Raw genomic sequence first — 7,629 nt, forward strand, 5'->3', positions numbered from 1 at the left:
GCCAGTGCACGGACACGGCCGCTCCGAGGATGTTCCGATTAGAGCGGCTCGCCTGTTAAGGAGAAACAATCACATCTCCAACAAGGAATACGCGAGATTAGCTACTTCCCAGCGTTCGTATTCATCCTTGTAATTGGAATATTCGATGTAACGAGATTAGAGAGTTTTACTTTTTGAAATGAATATATAATAATTTACTGTAATGGCATACAGTTGCAATACTTATATTGACCTTTATCGGCTATTTGATTTAATGGTGTGCTGTATGGGTAATCATTTAGTCGCGTGCATTCGCATGTCGAAGGGCCAATGTGGCAGGATGATCTGAAGTAGGTACGCGCGAACTAAGTACACGGGTGCGGTGTCGATATGTTTCCTGATAACCAGCGCACCATTTATTCACGGTGCAATAAATTCAAATTACCGGATTAACAATACTCCGGATAGCATCTCCCAGCGATCCCTGCCAGCCGCCGATATTGACGACGCTGCAAATGCTTTTATATAAAGCCGGTTAAATCAAATAAAGCGTACATTTACTATTAACATTGACATAAAATAGACTACAGTTATTTTCTTACCGTTCCATTAAATAAATGAATTATGCTTCTGACTTTAAACTTTAGTCTACCTAATAAGGTACCTATTGATTTTATTCGTAGCTAGGTACTAATAAAGAAAAAAACAGTGTGTTCTTGATTTAGTTTATTTTGACGAAACACCCACATCGATCTCAATTGAAATAATGTAATGAATATTTAAAATATTTTTTAAAAAATATACCGAAATAAAATAAATTAGCCATTCGTAGTAAGAGGTACAGAATCTTATAGGTTTTCAATTAATTCTATTTCTGCAATAGAAGATTGCAGAACTAAGTATAAAACTCTTAAGGGGAAATTAATGAAATATCAAACGTATATAAAACTTTAAGCTGTTTTATATTCGTATTACATTAATAAATTGCTATCAATAAACGTCGCGCCTAGTAAAGCATGGCTGTAAAGGCTCATGAGCGTTGTATCGGCCGCGAAGTGGACGCGATATAGCGCAATGAAATCCTACACCACGACGAATCGAATGCTGTCCTGTCGAGTTTGAAATTTCTGCAATATTTCGCCCTTTTCACGCAGATATCCTCGGCCCATGTCTAAACCGCCGGACGTGAAACACAATATCTCCAAGTGCACTCCATAATTTATACGCACCGCACTAGCTCCGATGCGGTTTATGTATTAGTCAGGGTGTAATCTTAGATCATTGTCTATCATATCGGTAAAACGCACCGAAAATACAACTTGTTGTTGTGTAGATGAGAGTGGCTTATCGACCGCGCTATGCGTAATTGCCGCTGCGCAAGCGTCGCATTCCTGCGGCGAGCGCGGCGTCGCGCCCGTTTACCTAAATAGATTCAAATGAATGCGTGCGATTAGTGAAGGCACTCGGGCGCGCGACCGCATCTGCGTACATCACCGACGGCCGCGCTAGCGTCGACGCCGGAACTGGTTTCATGTGTTACTGCGTTTAATTGGGAGCGGACGACAGGCTCTGTCATTGCACTCGATCACAAGTCAAACGATTACAACATTTTTATTAATCGTATCATCCGTTGATAAGTTTTTATTTACCTCTCGGTTAATAGACACACGATACGCATTAATGTCGTTATATTAATTAGAGATATGTCGCCATCGTTATTATTTAACTAGCAATTATCGTTATATATTAGCAATCTAACCATCAATTTAAAAAGGCATTATAATATTATAGATCTAGAATTTCAATATATTCTTTTTAGATTTATGTGTAGTAATTTATTTTTTACAATTTACAAAACTCTTGTAAAAATATAATAGACACTTAAATTTCGAGAAGATTATTCGGTAACTAAAAATATTCAAACACTTCATGAAATCTGGCGAAGCTCCAAAGTAAACGTAAATAGGAGTATAATATACCGAAGACAAATATCAGTTCAAAATAAACTCTAAAAAACAAAAGCAAACACAACAACCAATCTGTCATTAGCCGTTGTCTTTCTCCTTCTAACAAAACTCATTACATTTTGATATGACAATTTTATACATAACTATGATTTTATTATTTAAATATAGAATATAATTAGTAAATAATTAATTAATCTCATTGACAATGATCTGGTTCGTAACGAGCAATGCCAGAAAAATATGTAAGATGTCATAATTTTCCGAAACACCCACCTTATGTAAAAAGTTCAAAAGATCCCGAGAATCCTTACGAAAGGGCAAAGGAGCAAATTTAATGGGCGGCGTTAGTGTGGGACATCTGTAATAATATCTCTTGACAAGGAAACGTGGGTACAAGCTCAGAGCAATTATTATTTATCTTTAAAAATCGTGATTGACGCAGGATCAGACGTATTCGTTCACCCACTCACTAAGAAAATGTTTTCGTTCATTGTATAATTAAATTCATGAAAAATAGCGTTAAAAAATCAAAAACATTACTTAATTGCTAATAAGCCGTGTATGGAAATAGTAACAGGCACATTAGTTTCATTAATAATCAAATATAAATTATATTTATTAAAAGCAATTTAATTAGACGAAACAAAAATAAAAATATCAGTCGATTATTATTTTTCTGATACCAAATACAAGAAGTTTTTGTCTTGTATGCTCGTATTTTCTGTGAAAACTTTAACCAGTTAGAATTTCGTTTGTCTTGTAACGTGACTTTCATACGAACTATTGTAAGAATTGAGCTTATACCACTATACTCCTCCAAAGAATGAGTTTACTGCACCCTTTGGTTTGGCTTTTAAATATATGCTAAGCACAAGATGTTATATATATATATAAAGGTTGCCTGGAAGAGATCGCTGCTTAGCGATAAGGCCGCCTGTTGCACCTCATGCAACTTTTATGTAACTAAAATGTTATTTTTTAGGGTGCAATAAAGAATAAATAAATAAATATATATTAAAAGGCCAATTAACAATAACTTGAATCTGCAAGTTTCAGTTCAAAATCAATATTAACAAATGCTTTGGAATTGTCATGAATTGAATACATGTTTCAAAATGAATTTAATTTATTAAGTGACTACAGATATCTATGTACATATATAATCTTATACAAAAAAATGCTAACAGAAGTATCATTGCATTGTATTTATTTATTACATATTTTAATGCATTGCATCAATTAAAAAAAGTTTATGATAACTTCAATTTAACAATATGATAAGAAATATATTGTTTACTAGAAAACGACATCGTCGTTTTTTAAACATTATACCACATAAAGTTATTACGGCGATTTTGCAGCAGGCACGCGCAAACTTTATATTTTCTGAAAAAAACTAACAAATTTTACATTATAATATTATAAGTTGTTCTAATTAAATATTTTAATGTTATTGTGTACACTGTTTGTTATTCTAATATTATTATTGCAATACTCAAACGCGAAACGGCGTGGTAGTGCTCTATTATCGCTAAAAAAATAATATTTTTACGATAGAAAACTAAAATAGTTCGAAATTCAAATTACCACTTCAAAAAGCTAATTCTTTAGGTTGGAAAATGAGCAGCGCACTTTTACAACTAATGATGAACGGTCCTGGAATTCTGAATTTTGATATTCCGCTGGAAAATTGAAGTGTTTTAAATTTCGTGGAAGCACGTAATGTTTTAATAGAGTGAACACTTCGATATAATGAAGTGAAAAATGTATCGATTTACAAGTAACTATTGCTTTTATTCAATGTGGTCAGCTTCGGGCGATGCATACCGTGCCGAGGCTCCAATCCTTTTAATGAAGACTCTCTTCTTGAGACTTTGTCTTGGCGAAACATAATAACATGATATTTATGTTATAAATACGATCCTCATACAATGAAATGACCTGTCTTCGCTTTGACGTTAAATAACAACTTTCATGGCCAAGGCGGTGTTTAGTTACACTCTAATGGGTTGCCAATGTGAAAAATATCAAATTTTATTACATTATCGTTTTAACATTTTTATTGAGAATGTTTTTAAATAGTTCGTAATTTACAGATATATTCATAATAACCGGAAAAAGTAAATTTGTTTGAATATAATATTAGCATTAAGAAGATAGATACCTACTTAAATTGACAGGAATAATACTCGTGCAGCAGACTGTAAATATTTGATTCGCTATGCATGTAAATAATATGTATATATTTCGTTGTTAGTACGAACTAACTACTTCGAAGAATTTACAATGTATAAAGACTGTACTATTATAGAGAACTATTACATTAAGTTGAATTACGACACAGTCTTGGTCTAAGGACCGATAGTCTGAGCGTCTCCCACATTATTTATTGGCATATAATGGCTTCTAATGGGCGCTATTCAATCCGCCACCTGGACATCTTTTATCTTCGGCAGATCCGCGAGAGGGCGTGTCCAGCGTTCGATGCATGTGAATATTCATAAGTCATAACACAGCCAAGGTTTCGATTCACAGGATCGTTTAATTGATACCCGGTCTGCATAGCAGACGAGCGTACGTACGGACAAATCGTAATTGCTCGTTAGGCCTCGATACTCGATTGTTACTCGACAAAAATAAAAGTATCACAACATGCAAACATTGAGACGAGAATTTTAAAGGATACTCGCCAAACGATCGACTCGTGCGGTTATTATTTTAAAACAAACGAACCTTCGTCTCGCCATCGCAATGCAATTTGAAATATATCAAAGGAAACTTTATTTTCTGTGCTTGATTCAGGGTCGATGATGATATCTACGAAAGTGAGCAACAAATAAGTACATATTCGAATTTATTTAGACCTTTCGTCGATAACACGTAGTACTCTGGTTCTTTTATTTGCACAACACGACGGACGCAAGTGCAATTTATTGATACTGTGTTCGATAACCAGTAGGTGCGTCCCACGCGGCGCGCGCGCAGAACACAATGATCACGAGCGCGCGCGCACCGTCGTGCGTTTACAAGTATTGCGCCCCTCGGAAGGAATTGTGTTGCGGACCTATGCTAAATACACTCCATAAATAGTGAAGGTTATGGTGTCGTAAAAACAAAGTCAAGCTGCGCGGACAGCATCGTCGGCTATAAAGAACAAGTGTCATCGCGCCTTGTCCAACGCACTTTCTTATTCGGTTCATTGTCACCGTTGATGTTAACTAGACCCCAACATATGTACTTTGTGTATCTAGGCTTACAAACGTCAATGATCGATGCTATATACGATAAGATAATAAAAAAATTCACCAGCGAACGCCCTTCTCCCTCGTTGACGTTGGCAAAATTATAGGAAGTCACTTACGTAAACGAAGTCAAATACGTCCTAAAGCGATAAATAATTCATATGAAATTGAACTATACATTTTAATACAGTATATAAAGACGTGCGTAAATATTTATCTAGCAACAATTTATTTGTATATGGGATACACTAAGCCCAAAAAATTCTAATTTTACAAAGTTTTAACACATAGTATGTTCGTTTTCGATAAAATAGAAAAATAAAAATGTTCGAAATATACAAGTTCGCAAAATCGAGAGACAGAAGACTTCAACTCAATTCCAGATGAAATGCTCTTCCTAGTGAAGGAAGCGCTTTATTTAAAAAACATAGAATGATGACACGTTATATAAAAACTCAAGTTAAAGTCTTTTAAATAAAACTTCGTCACATTGAAATGAGAACCCCTGAGCCATATATACTGAACCCTTCTATTTGGTTGGAACCGGGTTATAAGCTTGCTTGCGGATGCAGTCGGTGAACCAATGAGGCTACCACTTTGTTGCAACAACTCTTCGATAAAACGTGTGCAAATAGAGTTCCAAGATAATAATAATACTATAGTCGTACTTAATTTGTAACATACATATGTAAAACATTATTTTTTTAACATTTGCTTTTTACGTCAATAAATGATTAATATTACTATAACAAATGGATTTATTTTCTCATTTATAATGAGAACACGAGAACATTATCTAATCCTCCTGATTAAAAATATAACAGATAATCCACGTCTACTAATATCGTCAAAAAAAAACATAAATACTAGCAAGGAAAATGTATCGTTTCAAAACAACTTCTTTATGAAGTAACGATCGTAAATTTTGTTTACGTTAACGAGGAAGGCACAACTGAAAATTTTCCAACTGTTCATGACGAAATAAACAATTCTGTGTTTTAATACGGTAAGCTAAATCTATTTACATGTGCTTAAATGTTTCAGTGTAATTTAAATGAGACTCAAGAATAAGATAAAATATCCAAGATGTAGTATTATGATTATCCATTTATGTATAAAATAAAACTGTAAAATTAGTATTATTTCAATAGAACAATTAAATTGCTTTTTCACATCTTTCATATAGACATAGGTTATTATAATTATTAATTTTTCGACTTCGTAATCCTTGCTTTTTCTCGTACGAAGTACAATCGGATCAGAACCATAGTTACAGAACGATTCACTTAGCGAACATGTTTTTGCATATTTCGATAAAATCTGCTTTTTAAGCTGTAATTTTTAGCTATATGAGCTTAACTTTTTAGCTATATGATACTTATTTAATTTTATGTATTTGTCAACGCTTTTTTTTCTAAGGAAGAATTTATTTAGAACCTTCACGCCTTATTGACATAAGCTAAAGAAACGCCACAACTAGATATAAATATTTTTATTGATAAACAATTGAAATAAAACTTAAAAACTTTAAATAAATAATACTTTTCGAACCGGTGCTAGCGAAACTTATTTTTTTAATTAAAATCTACGCAGACGGAGCCACGAAAAAGTACATATTCTCGTGATCTATTATCGTCATTCTTTAATGATGTATTAAAACAAACATTTATAAAATTTGAACGATTTCAACTATTAAAAACAAGTTGAATCACAACTACATCACTAGACGTATCATCATACGGAGCAATTTTTACATTGAAATTTTTTATTAGTAAACTATTCCGTAATAAAACTCGGAACTAGGTGCGCAACAAGCCAAAATGACTAAAACAATTATTACACTTATAAATGTAACCATAGTATACAATAATATTTATAACATCAAAATATCACGAGTGACGCACCCATCTGTTTTGGAAAATAAAAAAACAATTGGAAGCTCTGAACATAATCTCTGAAAAAGGTTTTAATTCAGCATTAGGACGTTTACAGACTGTTAATTTACTTAACATTTAAATTGTAAAAAAAACATGTAAAAGAGATTATTTAATATTCATAGCACTATGGGTTACTATTCGATTAGAATGAAACTTAATATGTATTTAAACGTATTCATGTGTATACACGCACACTGTGACACCAGTAAGCTGCAGTTGATCGTTGCAACGGAGACTCAGCATGTTTATATTGCTGAGGTTACTTAAATGTAAATGATACCGTAAGTTGTTTTCTAATGTGTCGCTTCCCAGTAGGTGCTAGTACTAATATACATTTTAATAATCACATTAAACGCCTGCTTTGACCTTTCTTTAGTTTTCATATCGATTTCTAATATTAGTTATCAAGAAATCATATTATTTTTTACATTTTTAACACGAGGTATTAATGACAATTTTATTTAATCGTTTTATAAACCATTAAAAAGATTTAAAAGATACTTG

The sequence above is a fragment of the Vanessa cardui genome, chromosome 3 (genome assembly GCF_905220365.1).
Source record: "Vanessa cardui chromosome 3, ilVanCard2.1, whole genome shotgun sequence".
NCBI lineage: Eukaryota > Metazoa > Arthropoda > Insecta > Lepidoptera > Nymphalidae > Vanessa > Vanessa cardui.